Source organism: Lacerta agilis, chromosome 14, assembly GCF_009819535.1.
Source record: "Lacerta agilis isolate rLacAgi1 chromosome 14, rLacAgi1.pri, whole genome shotgun sequence".
Taxonomy (NCBI): Eukaryota; Metazoa; Chordata; class Lepidosauria; order Squamata; family Lacertidae; genus Lacerta; species Lacerta agilis.
Window position 1 is genome coordinate 39,552,019 of NC_046325.1, and position 23,312 is coordinate 39,575,330.

General features: G+C 45.8%; 1 non-coding gene and 1 pseudogene across 1 annotated transcript; one reads left to right on the top strand and one right to left on the bottom strand.

Annotated features, from left to right (window-relative positions):
• Positions 1 to 919: 919 nt before the first annotated feature.
• TRNAK-CUU lies at positions 920 to 992 on the top strand. Its single transcript has one exon. It is a non-coding gene; the product is annotated as a tRNA-Lys (tRNA).
• A 1,674-nt stretch (positions 993 to 2,666) lies between these two features.
• On the bottom strand, positions 2,667 to 3,666 carry LOC117058876 (annotated as a pseudogene).
• Between the last annotated feature and the right edge of the window lie 19,646 nt (positions 3,667 to 23,312).

A 23,312-nucleotide genomic window follows, 5' to 3' on the forward strand; every position in this document is an offset into this window, starting at 1 on the left:
AAAACATTTAACGCAATTTTAAAACTGCCAAGAAAAGATGGTTTATGGTCAAACAGAGCCCATCTGCATAACTCCTCCTTTTGCAGAACATTCTGATTCTGTTCAGATGCATTGGAATTTTGTTCCGTCTGGGCATTCAAAGGATGTTAAAGCCCCACCCACAACCACCCAAAATCTTATTTAGTAACCTGTCTGTTGTCTGAGATTTTATCAGGCATTGTCTACACAGTTTCAAGTTTTCAAAGCCAGTGAAGACTAGAAATTTGCCTTTTATTTATTTTTATTTTTAGTTGTTTTCTTGCTGCTGCATCATTCATCCGTCTTGACATCCAGGTAATGCAAACATCAACAGCTAGAAGCCAAGTCAGGAGAGTAGGGAGGGGAAGAGAGACCAAGGATTTGGAAGGAAGAAGGACCTCAAGCAGTTGTGGAAGTTGTGGTGGGACCCATTGGGTTGCCTCCCGAGTCTGGATAATGCATTATTTTTGAAGAGAATAACTGGATTATAAGTATGCCAATTGAACACTCATCACCTGACATGTTATCATCAAGCTGCGTTCTTGCTGGACACAGAGCTGCTTTCAAAATATCACTGAGGTGAGTAGCATAGCATTTTGGATCAGGGAGTCTCAGAAGCGTCAATTCGGAAAGATGAATTTAAGGTACGCGATAGCCGAAACCAGCTCTGGCCATGTGGTGGCAGCAAAATGCAATTTTTGAAAGCATCTGCATTACATCCTATGGTGTGCTGTCACTAAATAAACAAATACTTGTCATTTGAAAGGCTATAGAAGGGCAAGAAGCAGGTTTTAATTTGTGTTGGGGATCTATCAATACCAGCCTTGGATTGTACTGTATTAAATAAAAAATTTACCTGGACATGTGCCGAGCTCCATTTTCAGCATTACCGGTACAATCATCCTGGATAGCTCAGTTGGTAGGGCATGAGACTCTTAATCTCAAGGTTGTGGGTTCAAGCCCCATGTTGGGCAAAAAGATTCCTGCATTGCAGGGGGTTGGACTAGATGATCCTTGTGGTCCCTTCCAGCTCTACAATTCTTTTATCCCTTCTATGCCCATATACTGGGATGCGGGTGGCACTGGGTTAAACCACAGAGCCTAGGGATTGCCGATCAGAAGGTCGGCGGTTCGAATCCCTGCGACAGGGTGAGCTCCCGTTGCTCAGTCCCAGCTCCTGCCCACCTAGCAGTTCGAAAGAACGTCAAAAGTGCAAGTAGATAAATAGGTACCGCTCCAACAGGAAGGTAAATGGCGTTTCCATGTGCTGCTCTGGTTCACCAAAAGCTGCTTTGTCATGCTGGCCACATGTCCCGGAAGCTGTACGCCGGCTCCCTCGGCCAGTAATGCGAGATGAGCACTGCAACCCCAGAGTCGTCTGCGACTGTACCCAATGGTCAGGGGTCCCTTTACCTTTACCTTAATGCCCATTGAGACTACAGGTTTAGTTGTACCCGTTTCTTTACAGTCCGATTTGCCCCACGAGGTTCTGACCAGGTCTGGAGTGGGCTCCCCTATTTCACTCTTCAAAAGTTGTTCCACTATTTCTTTAAATTCTCTCTTATTTGGATTTCATTTGGGAATTTTTGTTGCCCCAATGAGAGTCTTAGAGGCTGCATGCCAATGAGCTGATCTCTCCTTCTAGTGCCACAGCTCATTACCCAAATTGCGACAGCCCAAACTCTTCAGAGCATGAGTTGCCCTGGCAGGGAGCTCGTGTTTTGTTTTGCATTTTATTCATTGTTTTTAAAAGAAGGCATGTCAAGTCATCAAGCACAAGGTAAGAAAGATTAAACAGCAAATACCTGGGTTATATATGGCAAAGAACAAGAAGATTCAATTTAAAAATGTCCTTTTCCTATAGACTTTTTAATGTCCATGTGAGAGACCCTTAGTTTCCCTCCAAGAGCCCTCACAACGTAAAACGTTTCCCCTGACTGTGTCTCTCCCTAGGTTTCACCGACGACTAAAATGAATCCTAAAATGATGTTATGAGAGATGTCCTCGGGGTACCTCAGTGCTCCACGTTCTTAAAATGAAACTCCTGCCACCTTGGGATCTCCCGCCCTGGGTTCCCAAACTGCTGCAGCTTGCCTTTCTTTCTGGCAACTGCGTGGCACCTTTGGCTTCACTGCCCAGTCCTCTGTGTGCCAGGAAAATAAGCCACCCGTCCCCTCTTCCTCAGGAAACCTTTAGTGCTTTTCCCCTCAACCACACCTCTAGAGGTACTGACGCACTGCCAGAGTCCACGAACGATGAAAAACAAAATATGTTTATTGAGGCAACTTATATCATGGATGTTAAGGTAGAATGCGGTTACAATGTTCTTCAATTAGGTACGTAAGCTTGGTTACAACATTGAACAGGATAAAAGCCTTCCTTTCCTAACCTAAGCCTAACCTCCAACCCGCTCACCCTCAATCCCTGACCCACAACAACCGCCCAACTGTCACTCTCTCCCTTTTAAAAGGTAGAAAAGACCCGCCTCTGCGATTGTGCTGCCAGTCATCTAGAGTGGGTGTTAACTCTTCGAGTGCTGGGCACCTGCTCACACCCAGGCACAGGGTTGGTCCGTTACAGTCCACAGTTCCACAGTTGCAGACATGAAACAGGAATTGCCATGAATAGAGATGCATTTACGGATTTTTAAGAAAATACCTAATTACAAGACATTTGTACTGACAGTAAACACAGAACAAAAGTAATATATTTAAGCATTTAATGTGCCTTTTTAAATCAAGGCAGATGAGAGATGGTGTGTATCAAAACAATGGCTGTATGACTACCATTTAATATGGTTTCCTTGAACCTACAGGGACACAGGTAAGAAACATTTTCATGAACAGAAGGATGGCGTATGTGTGCATTATAATAAGCCAAGTCTGTATTAAACCAAAAGATGAGGATCTCCCCTTACTTCACTCTGTGCCGGGTCATTCAGAATATCCTCAAAACCAATGCAGTCATAGTTGCCTTTCCAGGGACAAGTTAGAACTATGAAGGAAAGGAAGACGTTGGACCTGCTTCACTGCTTCGAATTCCATTTGCAGCTTCAGCGGTGCATGCAGCCCTTGAATATTTCTCAGAGTAGAAAAATTCCATCTGATCTTGATTTAAGGGGGGGGGGGAATTCTGATATTTCCAAAGGATGAACAGGGAAAAGTTCGCTCTTCACATTTTTTTGTAAAGCTTCTATTTATCACATCATAGGAACCCAATGTGGCGCTGTGGGTTAAACCACAGAGTCTAGGGCTTGCTGATCAGAAGGTTGGCGGTTCGAATCCCTGCCCCGGGGTGAGCTCCCATTGCTCGGTCCCAGATCCTGCCCACCTAGCAGTTTGAAAGCACGTCAAAGTGCAAGTAGATAAATAGGGACCGCTCCAGCGGGAAGGTAAACGGCATTTCCGTGCGCTGCTCTTGTTCTCCAGAAGTGGCTTTGTCATGCTGGCCACATGACGCTGGCTCCCTCGGCCTATAGAGCGAGATGAGCACTGCAACCCCAGAGTCGGACACGACTGGACCTGATGGTCAGGGGTCCCTTTACCTTTACCTATTTATCACATCACATTTTTCAAATGCTCCATCAGCGGAAAATTCAGAAACTGGAATACAGACTTTCAGCTGAGATCCAAATGCTCTGGTATTCATCTTTTGACCGTCACCCAATCCCTCTTCCTTCCGCCAGGCAGCCAGAACAAGGGGGGAAAGGCTCAGAGTTCAGGAAGGTGGAAATGCCAATTGACTGCCCTATATTATACAAATGCTTCCTTCCCTTGTCCCCCGGCTGATGTCTCTGCTTTGCAGCGAGGAAAAGACACAGCCCGGGAGCCGCCGCATCCTGGGAGGGACTGGAGCCCAGACGGAGGACACCTGCCTCAGAGGTACTGGGACAGGGGAAAGGAGGGGAGCCTTAGGAAACACACAAGAAGGGTCTGCAGGATCAGGCCAAGGGCCCACCTGGTCCAGCCTCCTCTTCTCCCAGGGGCCACCCAGATGCCTGTGGGAAAGCCGCAAGCAGGATCCGAACCCAAGAGCCCTCTGGGACTGTTGTAATAGCTTTTCTGAAGCATTGTTTCCTCCATCAGGACTAGTAGCCTTTGACTGCCCTCTCCTCCTCTTTTAAAGCCATGCAGTCAGAGATGCTCTTCTGCTGCATCTCCTGGTCATCTGATGGCTCCTGCCAAAAGGTGGCTCTTGTGAGCTCTGCAGTGGTATCCGCTTTAAGTCCCTGGGGTGGGTGGGGCAGCTGGATGGGCAGCTGAGGGGACCTATTCGTTGTTGTTTAGTCGTTCAGTCGTGTCCGACTCTTCGTGACCCCATGGACCAGAGCACGCCATGCACTCCTGTCTTCCACTGCCTCCCGCAGTTTGGTCAAACTCATGTTGGTAGCTTCGAGAACATTGTCCAACCATCTCATCCTTTGTCGTCCCCAGGCCCGTCTTAGAGGGATCGGCCGCCCTGGCGCAGCGATCCCTCGGCGCCCCCAGCCTGCCGCCTCTCCGCGCGCCTCCCTCCCGCGCTGGCCGCCCCTCGGGAGGGGGGGGTGGGCGAGCGGGGATGAGAGGCGTGGCGTTGGAGCGGGCGCCCGCGCTCCGGCGGGCGGAGGATGAGGGGCGGGCAGGCGGGCGCTCGCGCACCGGCGGGAGGGCGGGCGGGCTGTAAGCCGGCCGCCCTTGCCTCCCAGAGCCCCAGCTGGAGTGCTGGAAGGTCGCGCAAAGCCCCGCGCCGCTTCAGCGCTCCAGCTGGGGCTCCGGGAGGCGTGGGGGCGGGGGCGGGTTGGGGAGGGGGAGCCCGGTATGCCGGTGGGCTCGCGGGGGCGCCCCTGGGGTGCCCTGCGCCCTGGTGTGCTGCGCCACCGGCCTCTATGGATGAGACGGCTCTGGTCGTCCCCCTCTCCTTGTGCCCTCAATCTTTCCCAACATCAGATTCTTTTCCAAATAAAAGTAAATTGTTGTGTATCATAAGGCTTTTTCAGCCTATTAACTTTAGGATGAAGAGACAGCACCCTTGGCATATTTTCATTCTGATCATGAAACTGTCCCAAATAATTAACACTGAACTCACTTGAAGAATCCTACCAGACGCACAAAGGATCAAAGAGAGTACCTGATCATCATTATTTATAGTTGCAGGTAGGTAGCTGTGTTGGTCTGCCATAGTCAAAACAAAATTAAAAATTAAAAAAAAATTCCTTCCAGTAGCACCTTAGAGACCAACTAAGTTTGTTCTTGGTATGAGATTTTGTGTGCATGCACACTTCTTCAGATGCACTGAAACAGAAGTCACCAGACCCTTATATATATTGAGAGAGTGGGGAGGGGTATTACTCAGAAGGGTGGTGGGAATGGGTGATTGGCTGATAGGTGTGGAAAACCTGTTGACGACTGCAATTGGTCATACAGGAAAAAGCAAGGGGTGAGATGGCTAAAGATAGCTTTGTCATGTATAATGAGATAAGAATCCAATGTCTTTGTTCAGACCAGGACTCTCCATGGTTTTAAGTTTGGTAATGAGTTGCAATTCAGCAACTTCTCTTTCCAGTTTATTTCTGAAATTCCTTTGTAATAAGACAGCTACTTTGAGATCTTGTATAGAATGTCCTGGGAGACTGAAGTTTCTACTGGTTTCTCTGTCTTGTGATTCCTGATATCAGATTTGGCCATCAAATGCCATACACAATGTTAGAAGATGAGCAATTAAATAGTCCTGAGATGGTATGTTTGATGTTGGGGCCAGTAATGGTGTTGTCCGGGTGTATGTGGCAGCAAAGTTGGCATCTGGGTTTATTGCAGGCTCTGGTACCAGTGTCCATGTTAAGTCCTGTTGTTGTATTATTGTGCGTGAAGAGTTGTTTAAGATTGGGTGGCTGTCTGTAGGCGATGAAAGGTCTTCCTCCCAGAGCTTGAGAAAGTGAACTGTCATTGTCTAGGAGAGGTTGTAGATCTCTGATGATGCGTTTACTGCTTTAACTTGGGAGCTGTGTGTGATTACTAGTGGTGTTCTGTTATTTTCTTTTTTGGGTCTGTCTTGCAGCAAGTTCTCTCTGGGTATCAGTCTGGCTCTGTTGATCTCTTGTTTAACTTCATCAGGCGGATATTTTAGTTCTAAAAAAGTTTGCTGTAGATCTCTTAGGTGAGAGTCTCAGTCTGTAGAGTTGGAACAGATGCTGCTGTAACGTAGGGCCTGGCTATATATAATGGATTGTTTGGTATGGTAGCTAGAAGCATGTAGATATGTTTGTCAGTCAGTTAGTTGGTTTACGGTATAAGGTGGTGTCTATGTGTCCATCCTGTATTTTTATAGTAGTGTCTGTGGGATGTAAACACAGAGCAGCCAAACCCAACACTGCTAGAGTGGACAGGAAGGTAACTCAGTCCTCCAGGCTTAACTTCCTGTTTACCTGGACTGAGTTACAGGAACCAGAAGTAGGTGTGGTCTTACCTGGGAACAAGATCCCAAAGATCACTCTCCATTTTGCCTCGTCTTTTGAACAAGCAGGATGCTCTCTCTCAGCTTGCGGCTGAGAGGAGCAGAGGTGAAGCCTGTTCCCCTATGGAATCAGCTTCACCACATGTAAATATATTTATCTAAGCTTATCTGCCTCTTTGAGCCTGTAGTGTAACTCATGGATGACAGTAAGTAAACTCTTTTATAATCAGTACTGTGTTGTGTCTTTACTTTTAAGAGGGAAGAAGGGGAATATACCAGGAATATATATTTCTTATAGAGGCTTTAGCAAGCCTATGCAAGCACGTCTGCTGTGTGTGTTTTAAAAGGGAATGTAATTCTGCTAAGTTTGGAGCTTGCTCACACAAGCTGGGATGATATATATAAAATATATACTCATCCACACTCCTAAACATTCCCAGTGTCCAAAAAATGTATTTCTTGCATAGATTGGTTCATTGTTAGGTTGATGCTGGGGTGAAAGTCATTGAATGTCTGGTGGAAGGTGTCCAGGGTCTGTTGACCATGTGTCTAGATAATAAAAATAATGTCAATGTATCGCAGGTACAAGAGAGGTTTGAGTGGGTAGGAGTTTAGGAAACGTTCTAAATCTGCCATGGAGATGTTGGCATACTGTGGGGCCATGCAGGTGCCCATTGCTGTGCCGCTGATCTGGAGGAACAGAACATCACCAAATTTGAAGTTGTTGTGGGTAAGGACAAAATGACATAGAGTGGTTTTATCTGAAATGGTGTTCCTTATAGCTTGTAAACCATTGTTGTATGGGATGTTGGTATACAGAGATTCCACATCCATAGTGTCTAGAATAGTATTGTTAGGAAGATTATTCAAAGATTGTATTTTCCTCAGAAAATCTGTGGTGTCACGTACATAGCTGGGAGCACTGATGCATATAACCGGAAACACCCACTGTAATAGTGCCAATACCTGAGATGATGGGGCGTCCTAGATTTCCTGGTTTGTGTATTTTAGGTAGAAGATAGAAAGTTCCTGGTTGAGGTTCCGCTGGTGTGTTAGTGAGGATCTGTTCTTGGATGTTTGTGGGGGGGGGGTAGCTCCTTAACAATCTTGTTCAGTTCTTTTTTGTATTCTTGTGTGGGGTCTGAGTCCAAATTTATGTAAAAGGTGGTATTGGAATGTTGTCTGTGAGCCTCCTGGATGTAATGTTTTGTTCATGATGACGACAGCTCCACCATTTCTAGTTCAACTCTCCTTGTCCTTGAATTGTTCCTTAATGGCCCTCACTTGGCTAGGGCCTTCTGCATAGGCTAGCCCAGAAATTCCTCTGCAGCTTGTATTTCTCCCTTCAAAACCCAATTTTTTGACCCCCCCCCATAATCTATAACAATATTGTGTGCAATATTGTAACTAAGGTCATTCTATTCGAATTCCCAAGGGAATGTCAAGCAGGGGGGGAGGGGGGAAGAGAGAGAGTGGAATTCTGGTGGAGAGAGAAGATTGGAGGAGGCTTGGAAAGGGAGAGGGAATGTTGGGGGGGGGGAAGCAGTTGAGAGTCGGTTGAGAGCGGTGGGTTCTAGAAGGGGGCACTTGGTGAAGGACCTGAAGCTGGGCAGGGCAGCTATTCAGCTTAGGATCAGTAGTCCAGTCGCCATCGCCCTTGTTTGATGGTGGCCAAAACCGAACGGAGACGCAGAGAGGGGCTGTGAGTTTCCTGTGGAGGCCAGGGCATGTGGCAGTCCCGTACCCAGCAAGAGGGGGGGGGGGCTCTGCCAGCTGCCCAAGAAACAGAATTCCCTCAGTTTAGGTGGGCCACGGAGCCAGGGCTTGGCTAGCATTGCTAATGCTCAGATGCCTTGCACCAACCTCTCCAAGGACCTGGTCGTGTCTGCCACCCACCGTGAAACCTCCAGAGAAACCAGCCTTACAGACCTGGGCTATGAAAGGAAACAACTGGGGGCTACAGCCAATTTCATGGACACCCAGAAGCAGCGCAGGGGAAGGCAAGCAGTGGAGGTGGGGACATAGGGCCAGTCCCAAAACTACAGCAGGAACAGCCTGAGAGTGGGCGAGGGTGCCTGGCCAGCTGATGCAGGGGGGAGGGAGGCAGAACAAGCACCCTTGCCATGCTGCCCATGCCCACGTCACCACTGGCTGCCGACGCTTGCTACTCCTGCCTGGGCACAGGACAGCCTGACCCCTGGCTCAGAAGGAGTGGGGTGAGGGGCTGGGGAGAGACAGGCCTGTTCCCCACCCCCACCCCAGCCCTCTTACGCTCAGGTTGGCGCCAAGAACCTCCTGGCACATGTGGGGAATGGGTTCCCCATGGAATTAACATGCCATATTTTCTAGGTCCGCATCACATTCGTTCTGGAGCCACAGCAGCCTCTGTGTGCGACCTGGCTTTGGATATGGCAGACAGAAAGGAAAATAAAAACAGAGGAAGAGGTTACAGGTGGGAAATGTCTGGGAATCCCAAAGTCTGAACTGAGAGACCCTGGCTTATGTCTCACAGCAGGACTCAGGATCCACCCTGGAGCTCAACCTTTCTCTGTTCCCTCCCTGGGTCAAATTAAAGATTGTAAGCCCCTCGAGGCAGGAACCTATTTATCAAAGGTCACACGCAGCGATGGTGCAAAGAAAGAATACAAAAAAAAAAAAAATCTCACTACGCTCCTACCCCATGCAAGCTGAAGCCCCTAGAGGACTTTCCCTTAAAACCAATGGCCTAACTGTCTTCCCAACTCCATCCCGTCCTCAAGTCTGCTCCCAGCCCCTAGTCACATCCCTCCTTCTCTTGCCTGGCACAGAGCAGCCCAAAAGCAGCGCAGGGGAAGGCAAGTCAGCGAAGGCAGGGCGCTCCTGCGATGGGGACAAAGGGCCCCTGGGGCGCCAGCCCCAAAACTGCTGCAGGGACAAGGCTTGAGCACTGGCGAGGGTGGCTGGCCAGCTGACGCAGGGAAGGAGGGAGGCAGAGAAAGCACCCATTCCATGCTGCCCATGACCACTGGATGCCGATGCTCACTGCGCCTTCCTGGGCACACGATGGCGCGACCCCTGGCTCAGAAGCAGGGTGTGTGTGTGTGTAAGGGCAGATTTTTTCTTATATCAGGGGCAAGGGGCTGGGGCAAGACGGGCCTGTCCCCCCACCCCCAGAGACACAGCAGCCTCTGTGTGCGACCTGACTTTGGACCTGGGAGATAGAAAGGGAAATAAAAACAGTGGAAGAGGATACAGATGGGAAATAAGCTGAGCAGCTGTCTTAATCGGAGGAATCTAGATGAGTGTCTAGAGGTAACGAAAGCTCAGAGTTCCCAGGGGTGGGGTTGCCTCCTAGTCTTTCAACGCAGCTCCATAAAACTGATTGTGCCCCCAACTGCCCCCCCCTTTGTGTGTGGACTTTGATCCAGACGGGAAAAGGTTAAGCAGAATCCACCCCCCTCTCTGTGTCACCCTTAGGTGTGCTCAGCCTTCACCTGCTTTGTGACTCCACCTTGCATGAGAAAGAAGGATGGAGCGAGCTGCAGGAAACAGGAAGTGGTCCTTCCAGCAGTCAGGACACCTCACCATCACAGACAGATCCCTGTCTCCTGCTGTGGAGTCAAGAGTGGCCCTGGAATGGTCGAGAGAGGAGGGGAAGGGGCCAGGGACACAAGGAATGGCAGGGCTCCATGTGCTCCCTCGGACCACTCCCCTGACACCAAGGGGAGCTCCTCTTCTAGGACTAAAAGCATTGGGGTGGAGGTTTGATTTTTTTTGTCAGGACTGCAAGGAAGCAGAGAAGGTGAAAAATACTCCACCCCTCAGACACACTAAGAACTGAATGAAAATAGCCCTTTCCGAGTGAATAGCTACTGGACAACATAACATGGGGTTTGGCTGTAATGCTCACCTGCCTCCCTAGAGGCCCTTTCGGTGTTTTTTCTTACAGGTTCACCCACCCGCCCTCCCTCCAATTAACTCATCTTTCTCTTTATAGTTTCGGCTGAAGGCTGCGGTCATCAAGTCAATAATTCCTTTGTTGCAGGTTAACATTTTGCGTTACAGGTCAGCGGGCGCTGCTGTGGTCTGAAGATGGTTGCCGTATTCGGAACCGGGAAGGAATTTTCCCTGCATTGGCAGGTTTTGCCTCCCCCGCAGCATTTCGTCACAACTTTGGCAGATTTAGGCCTTGGCAAGGCTACCTTTAGTCTATCGTCAGGTGGGAGGGGAGCTGCCATGCTCCCTTCCCAAGCGGCGGCACATGCAGGGCCTCTTAGAGGGCAAAATCGGGAGTCCCTGACCCTAGAGCGGCGGCACGTAAGCCTATGCCAAGTTTTCCCACTTCTGAAGTTCAATAAAGTTGTGGCCAATTTGAACCCATACTCTGGTCTTGTCTCACGTTCTTGGTGAAGGGGTGGGCACCTCGGGCAGGGGTTTCGCACGTGTGACTGCAAACCACGGAAGTGTAGGTGGGAATGATGCACTGACACAGGAAATCAAGATCCAGGTCTCTGTTCTGAGCAATATGCAGAATTGCGGGGAAAGTCCAGAATGCCAGATTCTAAGCTATCCAGATCAACAGTCTTCAGATAGCTCTTGAAAAAGAGAGGATCGCCAAATAGCATAGCCCCCAAGAATGAAAGCAAACACAGCCAAACTCTTTTATGGACATCCAGAGACATGACAGTCATCTTCACTTCCCAGGAACTGTGGGAACCCTGAGTGGAAAACTCCATACATTTACTGTATATGGTTTCCCCCGTGTGAATTCACTTATGAATATTAAGGTCTCCACTCCCTTTGAACCTCTTTCCAAATGTCATACATCTATGGTTTCCCCTCAGAACGGAGGAAAAAATGGCGCAGCCCGAATGATATGAATCAGAACCATGTGGCGATTTCTGGACCATCCGCGGGCTAAATACAGGACCCATTCTGGTTGGAACCGGCCCATGGGCCTTAGGTTGCCAACCTGTCCAGAGACTTGACAGCCATCTTCACTTCCCACGAACTCTGGGAACTGTAGTTCTTGGAGGAACCTCTCAGAAGTTTCGGAGCCTCCTCAGCCAACTACAATTGGACATCCTGAGACTACAATTCCCAGAAAAGCTGGACCAAGGCCTTTAGCCACAGCCCTGACCAAATAACTGAGCTTTCTCTTCTCTCCCTCTCCACCTCCCGCATTCACAACGAATATGTCTCCCACTTCTCAGTCCCTTTCACTAATCTCCCCTAGCCCTAATTCTTTCACACATTCCTTTAAAACATTTCTGTGAACTATGAAACACAAAAAACACCCTCACTGGTCACCTTGCAGAAAATATTTAATAAAAACAGCTCAAAACAGGTACACAAGAGCACAGAAAATAAGAGATGAGTTTTAAAAGGATTCCCAAAAGAACATTTAACAGAGACCTTTACATTCAGCTGGAAAATGCTATCAGTAAAAAGGTCTTCAATGGATTATGCAAAGTTCAAGTAATGAGCGCCTGGAGCTACAAGACAAGGGCAGCCCATCATTTTTGCAGTGGAGGGTGGAGCTGAAACTCAACAGATTCATCACACATATTGAGCATTCCAGATTCACACTCTCTCCCTGTTTATCTGGCAACAAGTTGCCACTTATTTTGTACATTTAGTATAGGTGACCTTCATTCCTTTAATACATATATATATGTGTATACAAATTTAGGTACAAACACTAGAACATCTCACACATTCCATGCATTTACAACTGATTTTCCCCTTTATGAGTTTCTTGATGTAAGTGAACCCTGAGTGAACACTCCATACATTTATATGGTTTCTCCACTGTGTGAATTTGGTAATGAATATTAAGGTCTCCATTCCCTCTGAAGCCCTTTCTACATTCAATACATTTAAAAGGTTTCTCTCCTGTATGATTTTGTTGATGTATTCTAAGTTTTCCACTTTCACTAAAACTCTTTCCACATTGAATACATTTAAATGGTTTCTCCCGTGTGAGTTTGTTGGTGTCTTCTAAGTGCTCCACTTGTGCTGAAGCTCTTTCCACATTCAATACATTTTAAAGGTTTCTCTCCTGTGTGAGTTCGCTGATGTATTCTAAGGTTTCCATTTTGACTGAAGCTCTTTCCACATTAAATACATTTAAATGGTTTCGCCTCCATGTGAGTTCGTTGATGTCTTCTAAGCTTTCCATTTTGACTGAAGCTCTTTCCACATTCCATACATTCAAATGCTTTCTCCCCTGTGTGACTTCGTTGATGTATTCTAAGTGATTGACTTTCACTGAAGCACTTTCCACATTCAATACATTTAAATGGTTTCTCCCCTGTGTGAGTTCGCTGATGTATTCTAAGGTTTCCATTTTGACTGAAGCTCTTTCCACATTCAATACATTTAAATGGTTTCTCCCCTGTGTGAGTTTGTTGGTGTACTTTAAGTTTTCCACTTTCACTGAAGCTCTTTCCACATTCAATACATATAAATGGTTTCTCCCCCGTGTGAGCTCGTTGATGTACTTTAAGTTTTCCACTTTCACTGAAGCTCTTTCCACATTCAATACATTTAAATGGTTTCTCCCCCGTGTGAGTTCGTTGATGTCTTCTAAGGATTCCATTTTGACTGAAGCTCTTTCCACATTCCATACATTCAAATGCTTTCTCCCCTGTGTGACTTCGTTGATGTATTCTAAGTGATCGTCTTTCACTGAAGCACTTTCCACATTCAATACATTTAAATGGTTTCTCCCCTGTGTGAGTTCGCTGATGTATTCTAAGGTTTCCATTTTGACTGAAGCTCTTTCCACATTCAATACATTTAAATGGTTTCTCCCCTGTGTGAGTTCGTTGGTGTACTTTAAGTTTTCCACTTTCACTGAAGCTCTTTCTACATTCAATACATTTAAATGGTTTCTCCCCCGTGTGAGTTCGTTGGTGTACTTTAAGTTTTCCACTTTCACTGAAGCTCTTGCCACATTCAATACATTTAAATGGTTTCTCCCCCGTGTGAGTTCGTTGATGTCTTCTAAGGATTCCATTTTGACTGAAGCTCTTTCCACATTCCATACATTCAAATGCTTTCTCCCCTGTGTGACTTCGTTGATGTATTCTAAGTGATCGACTTTCACTGAAGCTCTTTCCACATTCCATACATTCAAATGCTTTCTCCCCTGTGTGAATTCGCTGATGTATTCTAAGCTTTCCATTTTGACTGAAGCTCTTTCCACATTCCATACATTCAAATGCTTTCTCCCCTGTGTGACTTCGCTGATGCATTCTCAGTCTTCCACTGTGATTAAAGCACACCCCACATTCCCTGCATTTAAACTGTGTTTTTGTTCTTCCCAATGAATTCATAGGTGGCTCCACAGAATTCTGACCTTCATCTTCCTCACCTGTTTGGGAGGAAAGAGAATCCTGTTAGACTTTCAAGACAAGAAAGAAACTGAACACATGTCAATCTCAACATGCACATTCTTTTATTTTAACACTGCCTCCATTCTCCACTGTCCTCTCTATGTTCCGATTTTTTAGGAAAGCAGATGAGGTAATGGCAAAAGGAACACATGACCACCCCATTCACACTTAATAAAGCAGCATCATTTTATAATAGAGATCTGTGGTGGAATTGGCTTATTAGACACATCTCTCTATTTTTCTTTCTCAAGTGAAGAAATGATCTCAGGCTCAAGTAACAGTATCTGATTTGTGAAATAAGTAAAGCTTAAGTGGAAGTAAGAATATTGCAATATTTTGCAACCTAAGAAAAGCCTGCTGTATCAGGCAAAGGCCCACCTAGTCAAGCATCCTGTTCTCAGAGTTCAACTAGATGCTGGGGGGAAACGGCAAGCAGGATTTGAGCACAAGATTCTCTGCCCTCCTGTGCTTTCCAGAAACTAGAATTAAGAAGCATTATTGCCTAGGACCACAAGGGCAGAGTATAGACATCAGTCTAATCCTTTTTTTCAAGCTATCCAAGTTGCTGGCCATCACTGTCACCTGTAGGATGGAAGTCCATAAATGAACTATGCTTCTGTTGCAGTTACAGGTAGGTAGCCATGTTGGTCTGTCATAGCCAAAACAAAACAAAACAAAATAAAAAATTCCTTCCATTAGCACCTTAGAGACCAACTAAGTGCTGAAGAAACTGAACTTGACCAATTCTATGAAGACTTACAACACCTTATAGAAATGACACCAAAGAAGGATGTTCTTCTCATTATAGGGGATTGGAATGCTAAAGTAGGGAGTCAAGAGATAAAAGGAACAACTGGCAAGTTTGGCCTTGGGAGTTCAAAACGAAGCAGGGCAAAGGCTAATAGAGTTCTGTCAAGAGAACAAGCTGGTCATCACAAACACTCTTATCCAACAACGCAAGAGACGACTCTACACATGGACATCACCAGATGGGCAGCATCGAAATCAGATTGATTATATTCTCTGCAGCCAAAGATGGAGAAGCTCTATACAGTCAGCAAAAACAAGACCTGGAGCTGACTGTGGCTCAGACCATCAGCTTCTTATGGCAAAATTCCAGCTTAAACTGAAGAAAGTAGGAAAAACCACTGGGCCAGTAAGATACAATCTAAATCAAATCCCTTATGAATACACAGTGGAAGTGAAGAACAGGTTTAAGGATTTAGATTTGGTGGATAGAGTGCCTGAAGAACTATGGATGGAGGCTCATAACATTATACAGGAGGCAGCAACGAAAACCATCCCAATGAAAAGGAAATGCAAGAAAGCAAAGTGGCTGTCCAATGAGGCCTTACAAATAGTGGGGGAGAGAAGGCAAGCAAAATGCGAGGGAGATCGTGAAAGATACAGGAAACTGAATGCAGATTTCCAAAAAATAGCAAGGAGAGACAAGAGGGCCTTCTTAAAGGAGCAATGCAAAGAAATAGACGAAAACAATAGAATGGGAAAAACCAGAGATCTGTTCAAGAAAATTGGAGATATGAAAGGAACATTTCGTACAAAGATTACCATAATAATGGACAAAAGTGGGAAGGACCTAACAGAAGCAGAAGACATCAAGAAGATGTGGCAAGAATATACAGAGGAATTATACCAGAAAGATATGTAGGTCTCGTACACCCTAGGTAGTGTGGTTGCTGACCTTGAGCCAGACATCCTGGAGAGTGAAGTCAAATGGGCCTTAGAAAGCACTGCTAATAACAAGGCCAGTGGAAGTGATGATATTCCAGCTGAGTTATTTAAAATTTTAAAGGATGATGCTGTTAAGGTGCTACACTCAATATGCCAGCAAGTCTGGAAAACTCATCAGTGGCCAGAGGACTGGAGAAGATCAGTTTACGTGCCAAAGAATGCTCCAACTACCGCACAGTTGCGCTCATTTCACACGCTAGCAAGGTTATGCTTAAAATTTTACAAGGCAGGCTTAAGCAGTATGTGGACCGAGAACTCCCAGAAGTGCAAGCTGGATTTTGAAGGGGCAGAGGAACCAGAGACCAAATTGCAAACATGCGCTGGATTATGGAGAAAGCTAGAGAGTTCCAGAAAAACATCTACTTCTGCTTCATTGACTACGCAAAAGCATTTGACTCTGTCGACCACAGCAAACTATGGCAAGTTCTTAAAGAAATGGGAGTGCTGGATCACCTCATTTGTCTCCTGAGAAATCTCTATGTGGGACAAGAAGCTACAGTTAGAACTGGATATGGAACAACTGATTGGTTCAAAATTGGGAAAGGAGTACGACAATGCTGTATATTGTCTCCCTGCTTATTTAACTTATATGCAGAATTCATCATGCAAAAGGCTGGACTGGATGAATCCCAAGCCGGAATTAAGATTGCCGGAAGAAATATCAACAACCTCAGATATGCTGATGACACAACCTTGATGGCAGAAAGTGAGGAGGAATTAAAGAACCTTTTAATGAGGGTGAAAGAGGAGAGCACAAAATATGGTCTGAAGCTCAACATCCAAAAAACTAAGATCATGGCCACTGGTCCCATCACCTCCTGGCAAACAGAAGGGGAAGAAATGGAGGCAGTGAGAGATTTTACTTTCTTGGGCTCCATGATCACTGCAGATGGTGACAGCAGTCACGAAATTAAAAGACGCCTGCTTCTTGAGAGGAAAGCAATGGCAAACCTAGACAGCATCTTAAAAAGCAGACACATCACCTTGCCGACAAAGGTCCGTATAGTTAAAGCTATGGTTTTCCCAGTAGTAATGTACGGAAGTGAGAGCTGGACCATAAAGAAGGCTGATCGCCGAAGAATTGATGCTTTTGAATTATGGTGCTGGAGGAGACTCTTGAGAGTCCCATGGACTGCAAGAAGATCAAACCTATCCATTCTCAAAGAAATCAGCCCTGAGTGCTCACTAGAAGGACAGATCCTGAAGTTGATGCTCCAGTACTTTGGCCACCTCATGAGAAAAGACTCCCTAGAAAAGACCCTGATGTTGGGAAAGATGGAGGGCACAAGGAGAAGGGGACAACAGAGGATGAGATGGTTGGAAAGTGTTCTCGAAGCTACTAACATGAGTTTGGCCAAACTGCGAGAGGCAGTGAAGGATAGGTGTGCTTGGCGTGCTCTGGTCCATGGGGTCACGAAGAGTCGGACATGACTGAACGACTGAACAACAACAACAAAATGTATGGAAGTGAGAGCTGGACCATAAAGAAGACTGATCGCCGAAGAATTGATGCTTTTGAATTATGGTGCTGGAGAAGACTCTTGTGTCCCATGGACTGCAAAAAGATCAAACTTATCCATCCTTAAAGAAATCAGCCCTGAGTGCTCACTGGAAGGGCGGATCCTGAAGTTGAGGCTCCAGTACTTTGGCCACCTCATGAGAAGACTCCCTGGAAAAGACCCTGATGTTGGGGAAAATGGAGGGCACAAGGAGAAGGGGACGACAGAGGATGAGATGGTTGGACTGTGTTCTTGAAGCGACTGGCATGAGTTTGGCCAAACTGTGAGAGGCAGTGAAGGATAGGGGTGCCTGGCGTGCTCTGGTCCATGGGGTCACGAAGAGTCGGACACAACTGAACGACTGAACAACAACAAAGTTTGTTCTTGGTATGAGCTTTCGTGTGCATGCACACTTCTTCAGATATACTAAAACGGAAGTCACCAGGCCCTTAAATATAGTGAGGGAGTGGGGAGGGGTATTACTCAGAAGGGTGGTGGGAATTGGTGATCAGCTGATAGGTGTGGAAAACCATCTTTACAGCCCTTAAAGGCTGATAAATGTATTATGGCCTAAGCTTTTGTGGGCTGCAGTATGACAAAGTGGACACTTGACCAGGAAAGCTGGTGCCACTATAAACTTGTGAGTCTCTTCATCGGCTTTGTGTACCTATTTTGAAATTTGTACCAAGGTTGTACCACAGTAGCTCCATGGAAGCTTAGGGACGGAAAAAATTACAGGGACGCTATAAATTATTATCCCACTCACTCTCACAAACAACCCCAGTTTGTAAGATTGGCAAGTTTATACAATTTGCTTATAATACCAGCCACTCTTGTACTTTATATGCCCACTCCTAACTGTAGAGCCTCCAGCCACAGGAATCGTGTATCATGATAACGGGTGCTTTGTCCCTTAAACCCATCAAACTGGTGAGGTGCATGCATTTATTGTGTTTTTTGCTGGTGGAATGTATCATTCTGACCCTGTCTATAAAAAATAAAAGTAATAGAAACAATTTAAATATGTGAATTATAAATAATTATGGGAAGCTTTTCCATTCCTCTTCACCCATTTTTCTGGATTAGTGTGCAACATCATTATCATCAATTACTTCTGCTGTGGAAATAACACCTAAGATTTAAAAGCCCAGAGGAAGAAAATCTTCCCCCACTACTTTATGAAAAGGATTCAAAAAACAAAGAGCTGCTCTGGAGAAGGCCTCACCCCTTCCTTCTTAGTGTAAGGAACTCTCTGCCTTTTGTCTCCTCTCCATCTTTTGCTCTTTCTCCCTCCACCATCCATCTATCCATGTCCCCATCTCCTCTCCCCTGGAACTCACCAGATTTCTCCAAGGGTCCTGGGAGGGAATGCTCAGAGGTTGTGGGGAGGGATGCAGGAGACAGCCTGACCAGGTCAACCGTCCATCTTCCTCCTTCCATTCTGACCAGGTTTGCAGGTTCAGTCTCAGCTAGGTTTGCAGGTTCAGCTTCCCAAGGAGCACAGAAGCCAGAGCAAGTTGCAGATTCCTGGGAGGGAGGAAGAAGCCAAGGGAGCCTCAGAGCCCCAATTGGGCACCCCCTTCCCAAGAGCCTCCACCTATTTTCAACCACCTTTGGCCATTCCTTTCACCTGCCTGTCCCACCTCCCTTCTGAAGGCTAGCGTGGTATGCACATTGGTGGCCTGAGAGTGGAACTTAAGAGTTAATCTCCAATAGACTGCTCTGAATGCACGGGTGGCCCTTGCATGGAGAAGAAGGAAGCCCCTTGCTTGCATCTGTACCCCCTGGGAGAGGAGGTGGATCCGCCCACTGCTCCCTCTGCCCTCGCTGCCTCCTGCCCTGCAAACCACCCTTTGCCCTTGTTGCTAAAGGGAGAGGTGCGGCTGATGGAAAGAGCCTTCAAAGCCATCAGTTTCCTCCTCTGCTCCGCCCTCCTGTCCTTTTGGGAAACAGGAACTATGGTTAGGAGTAAACTTAGATGGCAAGTTCACAGGAGAAGCACTTTGGAGCACTGCTTACTCATAGCATGTGTGTGTCTCTGTGTGTTTGCACCTAGAGGACAACATACATTTTTACACCACGGGGTTACTTCAAGAGGGCAATGGCTAAGGGAATGGTTTAAAATAGAAAACGCAGAGCTTCTGGATCTAGAAGGTTCCACAAACAGATAAGGATGGCATGCGTACCTGTGGTACGACAAAGTCTAAGTGCACAAGGGCTTTTTAAAACATTCAATAAGAAAACCATTATATCTAGTTTGGACTAAATATAAAGAATGGTTTGAAAGAAGAACTCCTGGTTGGCTGTCTCCTCAAGAACCACTTTGTTAAAAAATCAAATACGGAAGAACAACGGCTTACCTACAGGGATATATTGGTAGAAAAAAATAAGGAATTCATAATGAGACCATATGAAGAAATTAAAGACAGACTACAAGGATGGCTGGAATATCGCCAGATTTATAGTCTATTTATGAAAGACAAGAAAGCGAGAGGTTTTGAACAAACAAAGACAATGTTAGAAAAAACAGTGATTTGTAATACTACAAAAAATCTATCTAAAATATAAGATTTTCTACTAGAATGGAATACCAAAGACGAAGAAATTAAAAGTGCAATGATCAAATGGGCAATTGATTTAGGACATAACACTGAATATGCAAAGTGGTATAAACTATGGAACACAGCAGTCAAGTTCACAGCATGTGTACAGTTAAAGAAAACATATATACTGGTAAGATGATGTATAGGTGGTACCTTACACCAAACAAACAGTTCAAAATGTATAAATCAGGAGACAAGAATATGTTGGAAATGTGGAAACAAAATCGAAAATTCTTTCTGGTAGCACCTTAGAGACCAACTGAGTTTGTTCCTGGTATGAGCTTTCGTGTCCTACCAGAAAGAATTTTCGATTTTGTTTTGACTATGGCAGACCAACACGGCTACCCACCTGTAGTTGGAAATGTGGAGTGAAAGAGGGAAATTTTATACCTATGGGGTGGCATTGTGATAAAGTCTAACAATACTGGGAAAACATGGCAGATGACAAAGACAATAAAGAAGTGCAAAACCGTGGAATTTAATTAGGACGACAAAACAAAACAGAGGAAGAAAGGGGGGAAGTGAAAGGGGGGGAATGTTGTGGTCCCCCCCCGAAATAGAATTGTATTATAGAAATTTAGATATTTCTTGTATATAAAGAAATGAATGACAAGATTCAAATGTTATGTGTAAGTTATATTTGTGTGAAAAAAACTCAATAAAAATTATGGTTAAAAAAAAAAGAGGGCAATTTTTTAAAACGGAAGGCAATGGAAGAATTCTGAAAGCAGCCTTTTAGAAGGAAATTTTTGATGGTTTGTTTTTGAGAAAGGCTGCCTAGAGGACAACATACATTTTTACACCACGGGATTACTTCAAGAGGGGATTTCTTTAAATTCGAAGTCCATTTCTACAAAGTGGAAGACTTCTGAAGGCAGCCCTGTACTGGGAAAGTTTTTTTTTTTGATGTTTTTGGTGGTTTGTATTTTGTTGGAAGCTGCCCAGAGTGGCTGAGGCAACACAGTCAGATGGGCAGGGCGCAAGTAGTGAATAATTATTTATTATTATTATTATTGCTTCCTAAGCCCGTTCTGCTATGCATGCTGATCAGAGACTCTGTCCCAACAACCCCTTCGAACGCAACAGGGCTTCCTATTTTTACTGCTATTCTTCACATTTCTATACTGCCCTTCCTCTGAAGATCACAGGGCAGCTTACAATAGAAAAACACAGAAAGTAAGAAATAAAAACGTGTAGGCCATTGATTGTTTAATGAGCCAAACACCTGGGAGAAGAGGAATGCTTTCGCCTGGTGCCTAAAGATAAGGTCCTCCTCTGAGGGGTCTTCTGCTGGGGTATAAATATTAAAATAAAAATTCATACTATTATTAAGGCGATCCTGGCCACCAATGCCAACCCCTCTGCCCTTTCCCGCCCTTTGCACCAGATCCCGGTAGGAGGAAGCTTCTCTATCTTTCCCCAGCGCAGCCTCCCCCCACTCCACCTACGAAGCCCCCATTTTAAAAAACAGTTCCCCTTCCCTCCTTTCTCTTCTCCCCGCCCCGGGCTTCTCATCCTGGACCCCCATGCAAAGTCCCTTCCCTCCTTTCCCGCCATTGTCTTTGCACTCACCCGAAATCCTGGGCAGCGGGGGCCGGAATGGGAGGCAGGGAGGGACGGCGCTTAATTAGGAGGCTTGATTAGGAAGAAGCTGTGGGATGTAAAAGGACAGGGGCAGTCAAGCCCAACTTCCTTATATGGAACTCTACAGTTGGGAATGATATACAACAGTTGGCAGCTCCTAACTGTAGAGTTCATTCCCAACTGTAGAGTTCCATATAAGGAAGTTGGGTTTGACTGCCCCTGTCCTTTTACATCCCACATACCCCTTCTCAGGCAAATTCAACTTTATTCAACCACCCAGAGTCCCAGCTTGACTCGTAGATTCTGGAAACTCTCTCTAGGCAAGGGTTTTGTCAGGATGTCCGCAGCCATCTCATTGGTGCAGCAGTACGACAGTTCCACAAGTCCATCCTGAATTGCCTGACGTATAAAATGGTATCTCACACCTATATGTTTTGTCCTGGCAAGGAACTTTTCACTTTGTGTCAGTTTTATGCAACTCTGATTGTCCTCCAGCAAACTGACAGCTTGCTTTCTCACCAAACCAAAGTCCTTGATGAGTTCATCGAGCCAGGCAATCTCTCGGCATGCTTCCGATGCAGAAATATATACAGCTTCTGTGGAAGATAATGCTACACAGTTCTGTTTATAACTGCCCCATACAACAGGTCCATCCCCAAACATAAAAACATGACCACTTGTTGACTTATAGTCAGCATTATCCCCAGCCCAATCAGCATCAGTGTACCCAATTAACTTAGGGTCTCTGACAGCTGGTAGCCTTAATTTACAGTTCACTGTACCCTTCAGATAACGCACCACCCTCTTCACACCAGCCCAATCATGCTCAGTGGGAGAACTCACTTTCCTGCTAAGAATCCCCACTGCATTGGCTGTGTCAGGTCTACATGTGGTAACTAAATACAAAAGTTTACCAATTACCGACCTATATTCACTGTTATCTGGCAACAGCTTCGAATCCTGCTGATTCTTCAGAAAGTCTGTGGCCATGGGCGTTGCAACTGGGTTTGCGTCTTGCATCTGCTTGCATTCAATCAGTTCATTTATTTTCTGTCGCTGGCTGAGAAGGAATGATCCGTCTTCCTCTCTTTCCACCTGGATTCCTAGGTAGTACTTGACATCTCCTAGTTCTTTGACTCCCACCTCTTTGCTGAGGTGTTTCACAATCTGCACATATTCTCTGTTATTTGATGTCGCGATAATCAAGTCATCAACGAAAGCCAAAATATATGAGAATTGTCCATTACCTGACTTACTGTACAAGCATTTGTCAGCGTTTCCTTGCTTGTAGCCAAGTTGCGTTAACATTTTGTGCAATTTCTGGTTCCAGGCTCTAGCAGCCTGTCTCAAACCATACAGTCCCTTCTGCAACTTGTACACTAAATGTTCCTCATGTGGTTTCACAAAACCTTTGGGTTGTCTCATATAAATTTCCTCGGAAATCTGTCCATGCAAAAACGCAGTGGCAATATCGATGTGCTTTACATTCAGCTGCTTGGATGCTGCAATGCTTAAAAGCATTCTCATGCTACTGTATCTTACAGTTGGTGCAAACGTTTCATCATAATCTTCACCATATTTCTGTGAAAATCCTTGTGCCACAAGTCTAGCTTTGTAGCGTTGAACTTCCCCTTCTGACCCCTTCTTAATCTTGAAAACCCATTTACAGCCAATGGCTTTCTTACCCGGAGGTAGTTCCGTGAGGGTCCAAGTCTTGTTTTGATGCAATGCATCCATTTCGTCCTGCGTGGCTTTTCTCCAGAGATTAGCTTCCTTAGGTGGCATTTTCTGTATCTCTTCCCATGTGGAAGGTTCCTGTGGAGATGCCGACCCTGCAAAATAGGACAGCCGTGGTGCTGGAACACCCCTGTTGGTTCTGGATGAGCGTCTGATCTCTGGTTCTGGAACCGCATCAACATCCTCCTCCTCCTCCAATGGTGGCATGTCTAAGTCGTCCTCTTCATCTCTGAAGCCAGTAGGAATTTGATCCTCTGCGTGTTCTGGTGCATTCCCTGTAGGGGGTGCTATGACATTAGAACGCAGATTAG